The sequence below is a fragment of the Bombina bombina genome, chromosome 2, assembly GCF_027579735.1.
Source record: "Bombina bombina isolate aBomBom1 chromosome 2, aBomBom1.pri, whole genome shotgun sequence".
NCBI lineage: Eukaryota > Metazoa > Chordata > Amphibia > Anura > Bombinatoridae > Bombina > Bombina bombina.
Window position 1 is genome coordinate 1135995565 of NC_069500.1, and position 20251 is coordinate 1136015815.

At 38.3% G+C, this 20251-nt stretch overlaps 1 protein-coding gene across 1 annotated transcript in view; it reads right to left on the minus strand.

The window, feature by feature from the left end:
• TMEM192 (transmembrane protein 192) overlaps nucleotides 1–20251 on the minus strand; it is a 199214-nt gene that overhangs the window by 118248 nt on the left and 60715 nt on the right. The gene's annotated exons all lie outside the window — the stretch shown is intronic.

Genomic DNA, 20251 nt, shown 5'->3' on the forward strand with positions numbered 1-20251 from the left:
ATGAGAGTATGTGTAGTTTGTGTGTGTTTTGTATAAGAGTATGTGTACTGTGTGTGTGTTTTGTATGAGAGTATGTGTTTTGTTGTACTGAGAGTATGTGTACTGTGTGTTTTGTATGAGAGGTATGTGTACTGTGTGTGTGCATTTTGTATGAGAGTATGTGTACTGTGTGCTTTGTACAGGGAGTGCCAGAATTATTAGGCAAGTTGTATTTTTGAGGATTAATTTTATTATTGAACAACCATGTTCTCAATGAACCCAAAAAACTCATTAATATCAAAGCTGAATAGTTTTGGAAGTAGTTTTTAGTTTGTTTTTAGTTATAGCTATTTTAGGGGGATATCTGTGTGTGCAGGTGACTATTACTGTGCATAATTATTAGGCAACTCAACAAAAAACAAATATATACCCATTTCAATTATTTATTTTTACCAGTGAAACCAATATAACATCTCAACATTCACAAATATACATTTCTGACATTCAAAAACAAAACAAAAACAAATCAGTGACCAACTATAGCCACCTTTCTTTGCAAGGACACTCAAAAGCCTGCCATCCATGGATTCTGTCAATGTTTTGATCTGTTCACCATCAACATTGCGTGCAGCAGCAACCACAGCCTCCCAGACACTGTTCAGAGAGGTGTACTGTTTTCCCTCCTTGTAAATCTCACATTTGATGATGGACCACAGGTTCTCAATGGGGTTCAGATCAGGTGAACAAGGAGGCCATGTCATTAGATTTTCTTCTTTTATACCCTTTCTTGCCAGCCACGCTGTGGAGTACTTGGACGCGTGTGATGGAGCATTGTACTGCATGAAAATCATGTTTTTCTTGAAGGATGCAGACTTCTTCCTGTACCACTGCTTGAAGAAGGTGTCTTCCAGAAACTGGCAGTAGGACTGGGAGTTGAGCTTGACTCCATCCTCAACCCGAAAAGGCCCCACAAGCTCATCTTTGATGATACCAGCCCAAACCAGTACTCCACCTCCACCTTGCTGGCGTCTGAGTCGGACTGGAGCTCTCTGCCCTTTACCAATCCAGCCACGGGCCCATCCATCTGGCCCATCAAGACTCACTCTCATTTCATCAGTCCATAAAACCTTAGAAAAATCAGTCTTGAGATATTTCTTGGCTCAGTCTTGATGTTTCAGCTTGTGTGTCTTGTTCAGTGGTGGTCGTCTTTCAGCCTTTCTTACCTTGGCCATGTCTCTGAGTATTGCACACCTCGTGCTTTTGGGCACTCCAGTGATGTTTGCAGCTCTGAAATATGGCCAAACTGGTGGCAAGTGGCATCTTGGCAGCTGCACGCTTGACTTTTCTCAGTTCATGGGCAGTTATTTTGCGCCTTGGTTTTTCCACACGCTTCTTGCGACCCTGTTGACTATTTTGAATGAAACGCTTGATTGTTCGATGATCACGCTTCAGAAGCTTTGCAATTTTAAGAGTGCTGCATCCCTCTGCAAGATATCTCACTATTTTTTACTTTTCTGAGCCTGTCAAGTCCTTCTTTTGACCCATTTTGCCAAAGGAAAGGAAGTTGCCTAATAATTATGCACACCTGATATAGGGTGTTGATGTCATTAGACCACACCCCTTCTCATTACAGAGATGCACATCACCTAATATGCTTAATTGGTAGTAGGCTTTCGAGCCTATACAGCTTGGAGTAAGCCAACATGCATAAAGAGGATGATGTGGTCAAAATACTCATTTGCCTAATAATTCTGCACTCCCTGTATGAGAGTATGTGTACTGTGTGCGTGTGCTTTGTATGAGAGTATGTGTACTGTTTGCGTGTTTGCTTTGTATGAGAGTATGTGTACTGTGTGTGTGTTTTGTATGAGAGTTTGTGTACTGTGTGTGTGTGTATATGTGTGTGTGTTTTGTATGAGAGTATGTGTACTGTGTGTGTGTGTGTTTTGTAAGAGAGTATGTGTACTGTGTGTGTTTTGTATGAGAGTATGTGTCGTGTGTGTGTGTTTTGTATTAGTGTATGTGTACTGTGTGTGTGTTTTGTATGAGAGTATGTGTAGTGTGTGTTTTGTATGAGAGTATGTGTAGTTTGTGTGTGTTTTGTATGAGAGTATGTGTACTGTGTGTGTGTTTTGTATGAGAGTATGTGTACTGTGTATGTGTGTGGTTTGTATGAGAGTATGTGTTTTGTATGAGAGTATGTGTACTGTGTGTGTTTTGTATGAGAGTATGTGTCGTGTGTGTGTGTTTTGTATTAGTGTATGTGTACTGTGTGTGTGTTTTGTATGAGAGTATGTGTAGTGTGTGTTTTGTATGAGAGTATGTGTAGTGTGTGTGTGTTTTGTATAAGAGTATGTGTACTGTGTGTGTGTTTTGTATGAGAGTATGTGTACTGTGTATGTGTGTGGTTTGTATGAGAGTATGTGTTTTGTATGAGAGTATGTGTACTGTGTGTTTTGTATGAGAGTATCTGTACTGTGTGCGTGTGCTTTGTATGAGAGCATGTGTACTGTGTGCGTGTTTGCTTTGTATGAGAGTATGTATACTGTGTGTGTTTTGTATGAGAGTATGTGTACTGTGTGTGTGCTTTGTATGAGAGTATGTGTACTGTATGTGTGTGTTTTGTATGAGAGTATGTGTGTTTTTTATGAGAGTATGTGTACTGTGTGTTTTGTATGAGAGTTTGTGTACTGTGTGTGTGTGTGTTTTGTATGAGTGTATGTGTAGTGTGTTTTGTATGAGAGTATGTGTACTGTGTTTTGTATGAGAGTATGTGTACCTGTGTGCGTTTTGTATGAGAGTATGTGTACTGTGTGTGTGTGCGTTTTGTATGAGAGTATGTGTACTGTGTGTGTGCGTTTTGTATGAGAGTACGTGTACTGTGTGTGTGTTTTGTATGCGTGTATGTGTACTGTGTGTTTGTGTGTTTTGTATGAGTGTATGTGTAGTGTGTTTTGTATGAGAGTATGTGTACTGTGTTTTGTATGAGAGTTATGTGTACTGTGTGTGTTTGTGTTTTGTATGAGAGTATGTGTACTGTGTGCGTGCGTTTTGTATGAGAGTATGTGTACTGGGTGCTTTGTATGAGAGTATGTGTACTGTGTGTGTTTTGTATGAGAGTATGTGTACTGTGTGTGTGTGTTTTGTATGAGAGTATGTGTGTTTTGTATGAGAGTATGTGTACCTACTGTGTGCGTGCGTTTTGTATGAGAGTATGTGTACTTTGTATGAGAGTATGTGTACTGTGTGTGTTTTGTATGAGAGTATGAGTACTGTATGTGTGTGTTTTGTATTAGAGTATGTGTGTTTTGTATGAGAGTATGTGTACTGTGTGCTTTGTATGAGTGTATGTGTAGCGTGTGTGTTTTGTATGAATGTATGTGTACTGTGTGTGTGTGTTTTGTATGAGAGTATGTATAGTGTGTGTTTTGTATGAGTGTATGTGTACTGTGTGTGTGTGTTTTGTATGAGAGTTTGTGTACTGTGTGTGTGTGTATATATGTGTGTGTGTTTTGTATGAGAGTATGTGTAGTGTGTGTGTGTTTTGTAAGAGAGTATGTGTACTGTGTGTGTTTTGTATGAGAGTATGTGTTTTGTATTAGTGTATGTGTACTGTGTGTGTGTTTTGTATGAGAGTATGTGTACTGTGTATGGTTTGTATGAGAGTATGTGTTTTGTATGAGAGTGAGTATGTGTACTGTGTGTTTTGTATGAGAGTATGTGTACTGTGTGTGTGTGTGTTTTGTATGAGAGTATGTATAGTGTGTGTTTTGTATGAGAGTATGTGTACTGTGTGTGTGTGTGTGTTTTGTATGAGTACTTTGTTTGTTTTGTATGAGTGTGTGTGTGTTTTGTATGAGAGTATGTGTACTGTGTGTGTGCGCGTTTTGTATGAGAGTATGTGTACTGTGTGTGTGCGCGTTTTGTATGAGAGTATGTGTACTGTGTGTGTGCGTTTTGTATGAGAGTATGTGTACTGTGTTTTGTATGAGAGTATGTGTAGCGTGTGTGTTTTGTATGAGAGTATGAGTACTGTATGTGTGTGTTTTGTATGAGAGTATGTGTGTTTTGTATGAGAGTATGTGTACTGTGTGCTTTGTATGAGAGTATGTGTACTGTGTGCTTGCGTTTTGTATGAGAGTATGTGTACTGTGTGCGTGCGTTTTGTATGAGAGTATGTGTACTGTGTGCGTGCGTTTTGTATGAGAGTATGTGTACTGTGTGTTTTTGTATGAGAGTATGTGTACTGTGTGTGTTTTGTATGAGAGTATGTGTACTGTGTGTTTTGTATGAGAGTATGAGTACTGTATGTGTGTGTTTTGTATGAGAGTATGTGTGTTTTGTATGAGAGTATGTGTACTGTGTGCGTGTGTGTTTTATATGAGTGTATGTGTAGCGTGTGTGTTTTGTATGAATGTATGTGTACTGTGTGTGTGTTTTGTATGAGAGTATGTATAGTGTGTGTTTTGTATGAGAGTATGTGTGGTTTGTGTGTGTTTTGTATGAGTGTATGTGTACGAGAGTATGTATAGTGTGTGTATTGTATGAGTGTATGTGTACTGTGTGTGTGTGTGTTTTGTATGAGAGTATGTATAGTGTGTGTTTTGTATGAGAGTATGTGTACTGTGTGTGTGTGTGTGTTTTGTATGAGAGTATGTGTACTGTGTTGTGTGCGCGTTTTGTATGAGTGTATGTGTACTGTGTGTGTGCGCGATTTGTATGAGAGTATGTGTACTGTGTGTGTGTGCGTTTTGTATGAGAGTATGTGTACTGTGTTTTGTATGAGAGTATGTGTAGCGTGTGTGTTTTGTATGAGAGTATGAGTACTGTATGTGTGTGTTTTGTATGAGAGTATGTGTGTTTTGTATGAGAGTATGTGTTACTGTGTGCTGTGCGTTTTGTATGAGTACTGTATGTTGTGTGTTTTGTATGAGAGTATGTGTGTTTTGTATGAGAGTATGTGTACTGTGTGTGTTTTGTTATGAGAGTATGTGTACTGTGTGTGTGTTTTGTATGAGAGTATGTGTACTGTGTGTGTATTTTGTATGAGAGTATGTATAGTGTGTGTTTTGTATGAGAGTATGTATAGTGTGTGTTTTGTATGAGAGTATGTATAGTGTGTGTTTTGTATGAGTGTATGTGTACTGTGTGTGTGTGTGTTTTGTATGAGAGCATGTGTACTGTGTGCGTGTTTGCTTTGTACGAGAGTATGTATAGTGTGTGTATTGTATGAGTGTATGTGTACTGTGTGTGTGTGTGTTTTGTATGAGAGTATGTATAGTGTGTGTATTGTATGAGTGCATGTGTACTGTGTGTGTGTGTGTGTGTTTTGTATGAGTACTTTGTTTGTTTTGTATGAGTGTGTGTGTACTGTGTGTGTTTTGTATGAGAGTATGTGTACTGTGTGTGTGCGCGTTTTGTATGAGAGTATGTGTACTGTGTGTGTGCGCGTTTTGTATGAGAGTATGTGTACTGTGTGTGTGCGTTTTGTATGAGAGTATGTGTACTGTGTTTTGTATGAGAGTATGTGTAGCGTGTGTGTTTTGTATGAGAGTATGAGTACTGTATGTGTGTGTTTTGTATGAGAGTATGTGTGTTTTGTATGAGAGTATGTGTACTGTGTGCGTGCGTTTTGTATGAGAGTATGAGTACTGTATGTGTGTGTTTTGTATGAGAGTATGTGTGTTTTGTATGAGAGTATGTGTACTGTGTGTGTTTTGTATGAGAGTATGTGTACTGTGTGTGTATTTTGTATGTGAGTATGTATAGTGTGTGTTTTGTATGAGAGTATGTATAGTGTGTGTTTTGTATGAGAGTATGTGTGGTTTGTGTGCGTTTTGTATGAGTATGTGTACTGTGTGTGTGTTTTGTATGAGAGTATGTATAGTGTGTGTTTTGTATGAGAGTATGTGTACTGTGTGTGTGTGTGTGTTTTGTATGAGAGTATGTGTAGTGTGTGTGTGTGTTTTGTATGAGAGTATGTGTAGTGTGTGTGTGTTTTGTATGAGAGTATGTGTAGTGTGTGTGTTTTGTATGAGAGTATGTGTAGTGAGTGTGTGTTTTGTATGAGAGTATGTGTACTGTGTGTGTGTGTTTTATATGAGAGTATGTGTAGTGTGTGTGTGTGTTTTATATGAGAGTATGTGTACTGTGTGCTTTGTATGAGAGTATGTGTAGCGTGTGTGTTTTGTATGAGAGTATGAGTACTGTATGTGTGTGTTTTGTATGAGAGTATGTGTGTTTTGTATGAGAGTATGTGTACTGTGTGTGTGCGCGTTTTGTATGAGAGTATGTGTACTGTGTGTGTGTTTTGTATGAGAGTATGTATAGTGTGTGTTTTGTATGAGAGTATGTGTGGTTTGTGTGTGTTTTGTATGAGAGTATGTGTACTGTGTGTGTGTGTTTTGTATGAGAGTATGTGTAGTGTGTGTTCTATATGAGAGTATGTGTAGTGTGTGTGTGTGTGTGTTTTATATGAGAGTATGTGTACTGTGTGCTTTGTATGAGAGTATGTGTAGCGTGTGTGTTTTGTATGAGAGTATGAGTACTGTATGTGTGAGTTTTGTATGAGAGTATGTGTGTGTTTGTATGAGAGTATGTGTACCTACTGTGTGCGTGCGTTTTGTATGAGAGTATGTGTACTTTGTATGAGAGTATGTGTACTGTGTGTGTTTTGTATGAGAGTATGAGTACTGTATGTTTGTGTTTTGTATGAGAGCATGTGTGTTTTGTATGAGAGTATGTGTACTGTGTGTGTGTGTTTTGTATGAGAGTATGTATAGTGTGTGTTTTGTATGAGAGTATGTATAGTGTGTGTTTTGTATGAGAGTATGTATAGTGTGTGTTTTGTATGAGAGTATGTGTGGTTTGTGTGTGTTTTGTATGAGTGTATGTGTACGAGAGTATGTATAGTGTGTGTATTGTATGAGTGTATGTGTACTCTGTGTGTGTGTTTTGTATGAGAGTATGTATAGTGTGTTTTGTATGAGAGTATGTATAGTGTTTGTTTTGTATGAGTGTGTGTTGTACTGTGTGTGTTTTGTATGAGAGTATGTGTACTGTGTGTGTGTGTTTTGTATGAGAGTATGTATAGTGTGTGTTTTGTATGAGAGTATGTATAGTGTGTGTTTTGTATGAGAGTATGTGTGGTTTGTGTGTGTTTTGTATGAGTGTATGTGTACGAGAGTATGTATAGTGTGTGTTATTGTATGAGTGTATGTGTACTGTGTGTGTGTGTTTTGTATGAGAGTATGTATAGTGTGTTTTGGTATGAGTATTTTGTGGTTTGTTTTGTATGAGTGTGTGTGTACTGTGTGTGTTTTGTATGAGAGTATGTGTACTGTGTGCGTTTTGTATGAGAGTATGTGTACTGTGTGTGTGTGCGTTTTGTATGAGAGTATGTGTACTGTGTGTGTGCGCGTTTTGTATGAGAGTATGTGTACTGTGTGCTTTGTATGAGAGTATGTGTAGCGTGTGTGTTTTGTATGAGAGTATGAGTACTGTATGTGTGTGTTTTGTTTGAGAGTATGTGTGTTTTGTATGAGAGTATGTGTACTGTGTGTGTTTGTATGAGAGTATGTGTACTGTGTGCGTACGTTTTGTATGAGAGTATGTGTACTGTATGCGTGCGTTTTGTATGAGAGGATGTGTAGTGTGTGCTTTGTATGAGAGTATGTGTAGCGTGTGTGTTTTGTATGAGAGTATGAGTACTGTATGTGTGTGTTTTGTATGAGAGTATGTGTGTTTTGTATGAGAGTATGTGTACTGTGTGTGCTTTGTATGAGAGTATGTGTACTGTGTGTGTGTTTTGTATGAGAGTATGTATAGTGTGTGTTTTCTATGGCCTAGATTTGGAGTTCGGCGGTAATAGGGCTGTTAACGCTCCGCGGGCTTTTTTCTGGCCGCACCATAAATTTAACTCTGGTATCGAGAGTTTAATCAAATGCTGCGTTAGGCTCCAAAAAAGGAGCGTAGAGCATTTTTACCGCAAATGCAACTCTCGATACCAGAGTTGCTTACGGACGCGGCCGGCCTCAAAAACGTGCTTGTGCACGATTCTCCCATAGGGAAACAATGGGGCTGTTTGAGCTGAAAAAAAACCTAACACCTGCAAAAAAAGCAGCGTTCAGCTCCTAACGCAGCCCCATTGTTTCCTATGGGGAAACACTTCCTACGTCTGCACCTAACACCCTAACATGTACCCCGAGTCTAAACACCCCTAACCTTACACTTATTAACCCCTAATCTGCCGCCCCCCGCTATCGCTGACCCCTGCATATTTTTTTTAACCCCTAATCTGCCGCTCCGTAAACCGCCGCAACCTACGTTATCCCTATGTACCCCTAATCTGCTGCCCTAACATCGCCGACCCCTATATTATATTTATTAACCCCTAATCTGCCCCCCTCAACGTCGCCGACACCTGCCTACACTTATTAACTCCTAATCTGCCGAGCGGACCTCACCGCTACTATAATAAATGTATTAAACCCCTAAAGCTAAGTCTAACCCTAATACTAACACCCCCCTAAGTTAAATTAATTTAAATCTAACGAAATAAATTAACTCTTATTAAATAACTTATTCCTATTTAAAGCTAAATACTTACCTGTAAAATAAATCCTAATATAGCTACAATATAAATTATAATTATATTATAGCTATTTTAGGATTAATATTTATTTTACAGGCAACTTTGTAATTATTTTAACCAGGTACAATAGCTATTAAATAGTTAAGAACTATTTAATAGTTACCTAGTTAAAATAATAACAAATTTACCTGTAAAATAAATCCTAACCTAAGATATAATTAAACCTAAACACTACCCTATCAATAAATTAATTAAATAAACTACCTACAATTACCTACAATTAACCTAACACTACACTATCAATAAATTAATTAAACACAATTGCTACAAATAAATACAATTAAATAAACTAGCTAAAGTACAAAAAATAAAAAAGAACTACCGTAAGTTACAAAAAATAATAAAATATTTACAAAACATAAGAAAAATATTACAACAATTTTAAAGCTAATTACACCTACTCTAAGCCCCCTAATAAAATAACAAAGCCCCCCAAAATAAAAAATTCCCTACCCTATTCTAAATTAAAAAAGTTACAATCTCTTTTACCTTACCAGCCCTGAACAGGGCCCTTTGCGGGGCATGCCCCAAGGATTTCAGCTCTTTATGCCTGTAAAAAAAAACCATACCATACCCCCCCCAACATTACAACCCACCACCCCCATACCCCTAATCTAACCCAAACCCCCCTTAAATAAACCTAACACTAAGCCCCTGAAGATCTTCCTACCTTGTCTTCACCATCCAGGTATCACCGATCCGTCCTGGCTCCAACATCTTCATCCAACCCAAGCGGGGGTTGGCGATCCATCATCCGGTGCTGAAGAGGTCCAGAAGAGGCTCCAAAGTCTTCCTCCTATCCGCTAGAAGAGGACATCCGGACCGGCAAACATCTTCTCCAAGCGGCATCTTCACTCTTCTTCCATCCGGTGCGGCGCGGGTCCATCTTGAAGCAGGCGACGCGGATCCATCCTCTTCTTCCGTTGTCTCCCGACGAATGACGGTTCCTTTAAGGGACGTCATCCAAGAGGGCGTCCCTCGAATTCCGATTGGCTGATAGGATTCTATCAGCCAATCGGAATTAAGGTAGGAATTTCTGATTGGCTGATGGAATCAGCCAATCAGAATCAAGTTCAATCCGATTGGCTGATCCAATCAGCTTGAGCTCGCATTCTATTGGCTGATCGGAACAGCCAATAGAATGCGAGCTCAATCTGATTGGCTGATTGGATCAGCCAATCGGATTGAACTTGATTCTGATTGGCTGATTCCATCAGCCAATCAGAAAATTCCTACCTTAATTCCGATTGGCTGATAGAATCCTATCAGCCAATCGGAATTCGAGGGACGCCATCTTGGATGACGTCCCTTAAAGGAACCGTCATTCGTCGGGAGACAACGGAAGAAGAGGATGGATCCGCGTCGCCTGCTTCAAGATGGACCCGCTCCGCACCGGATGGAAGAAGATTGAAGATGCCGCTTGGAGAAGATGTTTGCCGGTCCGGATGTCCTCTTCTTGCCGGATAGGAGGAAGACTTTGGAGCCTCTTCTGACCTCTTCAGCACCGGATGATGGATCGCCAACCCCGCTTGGGTTGGATGAAGATGTTGGAGCCAGGACGGATCGGTGAACCTGGTATGGTGAAGACAAGGTAGGAAGATCTTCAGGGGCTTAGTGTTAGGTTTATTTAAGGGGGGTTTGGGTTAGATTAGGGGTATGTGGGTGGTGGGTTGTAATGTTGGGGGGGGTATGGTATGTTTTTTTTACAGGCAATAGAGCGGAATCCTTGGGGCATGCCCCGCAAAGGGCCCTGTTCAGGGCTGGTAAGGTAAAAGAGATTGTAACTTTTTTAATTTAGAATAGGGTAGGGAATTTTTTATTTTGGGGGGCTTTGTTATTTTATTAGGGGGCTTAGAGGTAGGTGTAATTAGTTTAAAATTGTTGTAATATTTTTCTTATGTTTGTAAATATTTTATTATTTTTTGTAACTTAGTTCTTTTTTATTTTTTGTACTTTAGCTAGTTTATTTAATTGTATTTATTTGTAGCAATTGTGTTTAATTAATTTATTGATAGTGTAGGGTTAGGTTAATTGTAGGTAATTGTAGGTAGTTTATTTAATTAATTTATTGATAGGGTAGTGTTAGGTTTAATTATATCTTAGGTTAGGATTTATTTTACAGGTAAATTTGTTATTATTTTAACTAGGTAACTATTAAATAGTTCTTAACTATTTAATAGCTATTGTACCTGGTTAAAATAATTACAAAGTTGCCTGTAAAATAAATATTAATCCTAAAATAGCTATAATATAATTATAATTTATATTGTAGCTATATTAGGATTTATTTTACAGGTAAGTATTTAGCTTTAAATAGGAATAAGTTATTTAATAAGAGTTAATTTTTTCGTTAGATTTAAATTATATTTAACTTAGGGGGGTGTTAGTGTTAGGGTTAGACTTAGCTTTAGGGGTTAATCAATTTATTAGAATAGCGGTGAGCTCCGGTCGTCAGATTAGGGGTTAATAATTGAAGTTAGGTGTTGGCGATGTTAGGGAGGGCAGATTAGGGGTTAATACTATTTATGATAGGGTTAGTGAGGCGGGTTAGGGGTTAATAAGTGTAGGCAGGTGTCGGCGACGTTGAGGGGGGCAGATTAGGGGTTAATAACTATAATATAGGGGTCGGCGGTTGTTAGGGGGTAGCAGATTAGGGGGTACATAGGGATAACGTAGGTGGCGGCGCTTTGCGGTCGGAAGATTAGGGGTTAATTATTTTAAGTAGCTGGCGGCGACGTTGTGGGGGGCAGGTTAGGGGTTAATAAATGTAATACAGGGGTCGGCGGGGTTAGGGGCAGCAGATTAGGGGTACATAAGTATAACGTAGGTGGTGGTCGGCAGATTAGGGGTTAAAAATTTTTAATCGAGTGGCGGCGGTGTGGGGGGACCTCGGTTTAGGGGTACATAGGTAGTTTATGGGTGTTAGTGTACTTTAGGGTACAGTAGTTAAGAGCTTTATGAACCGGCGTTAGCCAGAAAGCTCTTAACTCCTGCTATTTTCAGGCGGCTGGAATCTTGTCGTTAGAGCTCTAACGCTCACTTCAGAAACGACTCTAAATACCAGCGTTAGAAAGATCCCATTGAAAAGATAGGCTACGCAAATGGCGTAGGGGGATCTGCGGTATGGAAAAGTCGCGGCTGAAAAGTGAGCGTTAGACCCTTTAATCACTGACTCCAAATACCAGCGGGCGGCCAAAACCAGCGTAGGAGCCCTCTAACGCTGGTTTTGACGGCTACCGCCGAACTCCAAATCTAGGCCTATGAGAGTATGTGTGGTTTGTGTGTGTTTTGTATGAGTATGTGTACTGTGTGTGTGTGTTTTGTATGAGAGTATGTGTAGTGTGTGTGCTTTGTATGAGTGTATGTGTAGTGTGTGTGTTTTATATGAGAGTATGTACTGTGTGTGTTTTGTATGAGAGTATGTGTACTGTGTGTGTGTTTTGTATGAGAGTATGTATAGTGTGTGTTTTGTATGAGAGTATGTGTGGTTTGTGTGTGTTTTGTATGAGTATGTGTACTGTGTGCGTGTGTTTTGTATGAGAGTATGTATAGTGTGTGTGTTTTGTATGAGAGTATGTATAGTGTGTGTTTTGTATGAGAGTATGTGTACTGTGTGTGTGTTTTGCATGAGAGTATGTGTGTGTGTGTGTGTTTTGTATGAGAGTATGTATATTGTGTGTGTTTTATATGAGAGTATGTGTACTGTGTGTGTGTGCGCGTTTTATATGAGAGTATGCGTACTGTGTGTGTTTTGTATGAGAGTATGTGTACTGTGTGTGTGTGTTTTGTATGAAAGTATGTGTACTGTGTGTGTGTGTTTTATATGAGAGTATGTGTACTGTGTGTGTGTTTTGTATGAGAGTATGTGTACTGTGTGTGTTTTTGTATGAGAGTATGTGTAGTGTGTGTTTTGTATGAGAGTATGAGTACTGTATGTGTGTGTTTTGTATGAGAGTATGTGTGTTTTATATGAGAGTATGTGTACTGTGTGTGTGTTTTGTATGAGAGTATGTATAGTGTGTGTTTTGTATGAGAGTATGTATACTGTGTGTGTGTGAGTTTTGTATGAGAGAATGTGTAGTGTGTGTGTGTTCTATATGAGGTATGTGTAGTGTGTGTGTGTGTGTTTTATATGAGAGTATGTGTACTGTGTGCTTTGTATGAGAGTATGTGTAGCGTGTGTGTTTTGTATGAGAGTATGAGTACTGTATGTGTGTGTTTTGTATGAGAGTATGAGTACTTGTATGTGTGTGTTTTGTATGAGAGTATGTGTGTTTTGTATGAGAGTACTGTGTGTGTTTTGTTATGAGAGTATGTATAGTGTGTGTTTTGTATGAGAGTATGTATAGTGTGTGTTTTGTATGAGAGTAAGTATAGTGTGTGTTTTGTATGAGAGTAAGTATAGTGTGTGTTTTGTATGAGAGTAAGTATAGTGTGTGTTTTGTATGAGAGTAAGTATAGTGTGTGTTTTGTATGAGAGTATGTGTGGTTTGTGTGTGTTTTGTATGAGTGTATGTGTACTGTGTGTGTGTTTTGTATGAGAGTATGTATAGTGTGTGTTTTGTATGAGAGTATGTGTACTGTGTGTTTGTTTTGTATGAGAGTATGTGTAGTGTGTGTGTGCGTTTTATATGAGAGTATGTGTAGTGTGTGTGTTTTATATGAGAGTATGTGTACTGTGTGTGTGCGCGTTTTATATGAGAGTATGCGTACTGTGTGTGTGCGCGTTTTATATGAGAGTATGCGTACTGTGTGTGTTTTGTATGAGAGTATGTGTACTGTGTTTTGTATGAGAGTATGTGTACTGTGTGTGTGTGTTTTATATGAGAGTATGTGTACTGTGTGTGTGTGTTTTATATGAGAGTATGTGTAGCGTGTGTGTTTTGTATGAGAGTATGAGTACTGTATGTGTGCGTTTTGTATAAGAGTATGTGTGTTTTGTATGAGAGTATGTGTACTGTGTGTGTTTTGTATGAGAGTATGTATAGTGTGTGTTTTGTATGAGAGTATGTATAGTGTGTGTTTTGTATGAGAGTATGTATAGTGTGTGTTTTGTATGAGAGTATGTGTGGTTTGTGTGTGTTTTGTATGAGTATGTGTAGCGTGTGTGTTTTGTATGAGTGTATGTGTACTGTGTGTGTGTTTTGTATGAGAGTATGTGTGGTTTGTGTGTGTTTTGTATGAGTGTATGTGTACTGTGTGTGTGTGTTTTGTATGAGAGTATGTGTACTGTGTGTGTTTGTTTTATATGAGAGTATGCGTACTGTGTGTGTGTGTTTTGTATGAGAGTATGTGTACTGTGTGTGTGTGTTTTGTATGAGTGTATGTGTACTTTGTGTTTGTTTTGTATGAGTGTGTGTGTGTGTGTTTTGTAAGAGTATGTGCAGTGTGTGTATTTTGCATGAGAGTATGTGTAGTTTGTGTTTGTTTTGTATGAGAGTATGTATAGTGTGTGTTTTGTATGAGAGTATGTATAGTGTGTGTTTTGTATGAGAGTATGTGTACTGTGTGTGTGTATTTTTCATGAGAGTATGTGTAGTTTGTGTTTGTTTTGTATGAGAGTATGTGTACTGTGTGTGTGTGTAGTATGTGTAGTGTACATGTGTGTGTGTTTTGTAAGAGAGTATGTGTAGTGCGTGTGTGTTTTGTATGAGAGTATGTGTAGTATGTGTGTTATTACCTTTTACAACACACTTTCAAGTTTGACTACAATCAGGAATAAAGTACACACACTTTTTGGTCATTGCAACTATCTTGCTGTGGCAATTCAGAAATCCAGCACTTCAATCCTTGATAGGGTGCATACTGCAGTAGGATTACTGCAAAAATCCTCAAAGTAATGTAAAACAAAAGTAGCAGACGCACCACAAAGTCCTTATGCAGAGGTTCTCTTTATTGTCACAAACTGGGAGCCAGGAAAGCAGAACAACGTTTCGGGCTACAAACCCTTATTCATGTTCATAACTTGTACATCACACATAATCACCTTAAATACCTACAACCAGGTAAAACCACACCTTTTTAATTTAACCCTTTACAAGACATAAAGAAGGCCTGTCATAATGACCTCTAGTGGTTTATACCTGAAAATACATATTTTTCACCACATTTATTTAAAAACATTTTTTAAAAAAAATACAAAGTTAAAATGCATTTAACAGATGTCATAGCAAGATATTATACAAAGAATTCAAAAAGCCAGAGAAACAAGGATTATCAGATAACTCTTAGTATTATTACACCTCTTAAAGGAACACACTCAAATCCAATTCTCTATTCATTCCATTGGGAGCCAATGTGTTTAACTTATTGATCCAGAAAGCCTCACGTTTTTGTAACAATAATTCTCTATTACCACCACGCCTAGGGCTTTGTACAAAATCTATAATTTGAAAGCGCAGTTGTGCAATTGTGTGGTTGCAGCTCAAAAAATGATAGGCTACAGGCGCATTTAAATTGTTGGTCCATATGTTGGATTTATGCTGTATAATTCTATCTCTGACCCGCTGGGTCGTTTCACCTATATAAATTAACCCACACGGACACTTAATTAAGTATATTACAAAGTTTGCATTACAATTAAAGTAGCCCCTAATCCTGAATTTCTGACCCGTTTAGGGATGTATAAAAAGGTCACCTTTTATCATATTTTTGCAATTTGAACAATTCAGGCAAGGGAAGCAACCATTATTTTCTGATGTAATAAAACCTTGTTTAGATTTCTTATTTGACCCAACATCAGCTTTGATTAATTTATCCCTAAGACTGGGTAATCTAGTGTAGGCTGGCATAGGAGGCTGTTGGAATGCTGCAACCTCTGGATTACATTCCTTCAAAACATTCCAATGTTTACGAACAATTTTTTGTATTGCTGCACTGTTAGCACTGTATTCTGAGACAAAAACCAGTCTATTAGGGTCCTTTTTCTTTTTAACATCTGTCATATTGACCCTATTCTTTGGTGTCTGTAGAACTTTTCTCAAAATTGTCTGTATCATATCATAAGGATACCCACGCTCAATAAATCTTACACCCATTTCTTCTAACCTTTGCAGGGCCAATTTTTCATCTTTAACAATACGTTTAACCCTAAGCATTTGACTATATGGTAGTGACTGGATTAGAGAAGGGGCATGGGCACTAGAAAAGTGTAGAAGGCTATTCCTGTCTGTTTTTTTCCTATATAAATCTGTCTTTAGACATGAACCATCCTTATAGACTTTAGTGTCCAAAAAATTAATTGATTCTTCACTCCAAGATAGGGTAAACTTAATACATCTAGAAGCCATATTGAGATCTGTAACAAACTGCTGAAGGGAGCCAACGTCGCCCCAGCAAATGCCAAATATATCATCTATGTAGCGCCACCAGGTGGCGCCACACAGATGAAATAGATTGTTCTCATAAACAAACTTTTCCTCGAATACACTCATAAAAATGTTGGCATAGGTAGGGGCGACGTTGGACCCCATAGCAGTACCCTGCTTCTGTACAAAATAAGAATCTTCAAACAAGAAGTAATTACAGTATAACACAATCTCCATTAATTCAATAATAAACTGCTGCTGCATAACTGTAAATTTATTACTTCTAGCCATCATTAACCTAATAGAATCTAACCCACTGGTGTGGGGTATAGCAGTGTACAGACTCACAATATCAAGACTATACAGAATACATTTATCCATATTACCTGGTAAGTTCTCAATTTTAGATAGAAAATCATCTGTATCTTTGATATATGACATTGCTTGTGACACAAAAGGTCTCAAGAGCTTTTGACTACAATCAGGAGTTTGACTACAATCAGGAATAAAGTACACACACTTTTTGGTCATTGCAACTATCTTGCTGTATTATTACTTCAGAAATGTTCAGACCAAGCATAAAAATAGGGTTGCAAAGGTATGTGGTATCATGGCACTGGGTCTTGGAAAAAAATGTTTGATGAAACCGGCTTTAAAATCTTAACCTTGATTAATTAAAATGAAGCTACTGTGCTGATCTAAGCAATCACTTTAGCATGTTTCAGGGCTATATCATAAATAAATTATGTTGTAAGAAATAGTTTCATATAAGATAAAATGTGTGTAAAGAAACAATGTTTAAAAATCAAAGATAAAGAAATGAAACGCTTCTCATTTCAATATGCGTGACTTTACCAATAAAAATGTACAACGATTGCTTAAAAGGGACATAAAGCATTGTTTACAGTATATTACTTTTTTGCATGAAAAAAAGGATTAAAAGGGACATGAAACACCCCAAAAACATTCTCTCATGATTCAAACATAACATATCATTTTAAACAATGCTTCTGAGCTCACCTGGGATTACTCTTTAACAAAGGATACCAGGAGAGCAAAGCAATATTGATAATAGAAGTATATTGGAAAATTGTTTAAAATTACATGCTCTCTCTGAATCATGAAAGAAAAAAATTGGGTTTCATATACCTTTAAAATGTACATGAAATTAAAAAAAAAAATTATTTCTGGATTCAGATTGATGCAATTTTAAACAAATTTCTAATTTACTTCTATTAAATCTTGTTTACTTGGTATCTTTTGTTGAAAAGCAGAGATGTAAGCTCAGGAGCTTGACTGGAGCACTACAGGGAGTGCAGAATTATTAGGCAAATGAGTATTTTGACCACATCATCCTCTTTATGCATGTTGGCTTACTCCAAGCTGTATAGGCTCGAAAGCCTACTACCAATTAAGCATATTAGGTGATGTGCATCTCTGTAATGAGAAGGGGTGTGGTCTAATGACATCAACACCCTATATCAGGTGTGCATAATTATTAGGCAACTTCCTTTAATTTGGCAAAATGGGTCAAAAGAAGGACTTGACAGGCTCAGAAAAGTCAAAAATAGTGAGATATCTTGCAGAGGGATGCAGCACTCTTAAAATTGCAAAGCTTCTGAAGCGTGATCATCGAACAATCAAGCGTTTCATTCAAAATAGTCAACAGGGTCGCAAGAAGCGTGTGGAAAAACCAAGGCGCAAAATAACTGCCCATGAACTGAGAAAAGTCAAGCGTGCAGCTGCCAAGATGCCACTTGCCACCAGTTTGGCCATATTTCAGAGCTGCAACATCACTGGAGTGCCCAAAAGCACAAGGTGTGCAATACTCAGAGACATGGCCAAGGTAAGAAAGGCTGAAAGACGACCACCACTGAACAAGACACACAAGCTGAAACGTCAAGACTGGGCCAAGAAATATCTCAAGACTGATCTTTCTAAGGTTTTATGGACTGATGAAATGAGAGTGAGTCTTGATGGGCCAGATGGATGGGCCCGTGGCTGGATTGGTAAAGGGCAGAGAGCTCCAGTCCGACTCAGACGCCAGCAAGGTGGAGGTGGAGTACTGGTTTGGGCTGGTATCATCAAAGGGGCCTTTTCGGGTTCAGGATGGAGTCAAGCTCAACTCCCAGTCCTACTGCCAGTTTCTGGAAGACACCTTCTTCAAGCAGTGCTACAGGAAGAAGTCTGCATCCTTCAAGAAAAACATGATTTTCATGCAGGACAATGCTCCATCACACGCGTCCAAGTACTCCACAGCATGGCTGGCAAGAAAGGGTATAAAAGAAGAAAATCTAATGACATGGCCTCCTTGTTCACCTGATCTGAACCCCATTGAGAACCTGTGGTCCATCATCAAATGTGAGATTTACAAGGAGGGAAAAACAGTACACCTCTCTGAACAGTGTCTGGGAGGCTGTGGTTGCTGCTGCACGCAATGTTGATGGTGAACAGATCAAAACACTGACAGAATCCATGGATGGCAGGCTTTTGAGTGTCCTTGCAAAGAAAGGTGGCTATATTGGTCAATGATTTGTTTTTGTTTTGTTTTTGAATGTCAGAAATGTATATTTGTGAATGTTGAGATGTTATATTGGTTTCACTGGTAAACATAAATAATTGAAATGGGTATATATTTGTTTTTTGTTAAGTTGCCTAATAATTATGCACAGTAATAGTCACCTGCACACACAGATATCCCCCTAAAATAGCTATAACTAAAAGCAAACTAAAAACTACTTCCAAAACTATTCAGCTTTGATATTAATGAGTTTTTTGGGTTCATTGAGAACATGGTTGTTGTTCAATAATAAAATTAATCCTCAAAAATACAACTTGCCTAATAATTCTGCACTCCCTGTATATGTCAGCAGTTTTTCAAGAATGTTATCCATTTTCAAAATCACTAGATGGCAGAAGTATTCCCTGCCATGTAGTGCTCAAAACACCTATGTATCTCTTCAACAAAGAATACCATGGGAATGAAGCTAATTTGATAATAGAAGTTAATTTGAAACTTTTTTTCTGTCTGAATCACAAAACAACATTTATGGGTTTCACATCCCTTTAATGCAAACAGTTTTACACTCCGGGTTTAGTAGCACCAATAAGATACAACAGAGAGACTGAGAAACAACAATGACTATATTAAGCAATTCTCCTTTTAACCCCTTAATGACCACAATGTACCCTGTATGTCACTGGTCGTTAAGGGTTTTTTCAGGACATAATAGAACAAGTCTAGCAAGAACACACTATTAATGCCCTCCCTCCAGCAGGCTTTGCGGAATAGAGCAGTCTCAATGCTGGTGGCAAGACCGCGCTATAAAACAATCAAGTCCCAAAAAAGGCCAGCGACATACAGGGTACGTCGCTGGTCCTTAAGGGGTTAAGGAAAAAGGCTGAACCGATCCTTCTGTCGACAGCTTAAACCTGCATCAGTAACAGATATCAGAATAAAGGTACGTTAGTAATATAAGTGCTATATTTATGAACCACAAGTATCTGCGCTAAAGTATTACAAAACCCTGTATATATTTTCCTTTTGGATTGGTTTAGCGTTTGTGTGCTGTCCCTGAACGTCAGTGTGCAGCTAACTGTAGAATATTACCGATTTCTAGCTGCAGCAATGGTTAAGGATTATTTACAATCCCCTATTTAGGGTCTCAAGTGTGGGAAATTGATGAGAAAATAAAAAGAGAGAGAGTGAGAGGGATTCGATGAAGTGAACGACAAAAACTTTGCAAGGCATCTGTCATCACATTTTAGAGCTGTTCCTTCTTGGCCCTTTAAATAAGCCTGAGGGACGTATTCTAAACAGGTAGAAGAAAATCCCAGAAATCTTCAGCTCTGCAGATAACATCCTTGAGAACGCACAAACTGACATCAAAGTAAAAACACAGCACTGAGAGGAAACACTTCTCATTCCAAGGATTGCTAAAGAATGGAGAGGTCTTAAAGCAAGAGATAAAGTCACTCGGAGAAAAGGGCACATTGTTTAAATATCCCGCCCTGATAAAACAACAAACAGTGCTATAAACACTACTACTCCTATATAAATGCTATAACTTTATTAAACACAACTAAAAACTTTATATTTTAGCTAAACAAATACTTTCTACATCCTCTCCCTTCCACTGTTTTGAGTTCCAAGCAAACATTACAGCTTTAATGATGTACTTTCAATTGTTACCGTTTCCTGTTTTCTTTTTTCACTTTAGAAAAAGATAGTCTAAACATTATAAAAAGGTACAGACATGAGGGAAAAACAAAAAAGCGATCCGGTCTGCTAGGTGCTATGAGAGCTATAATG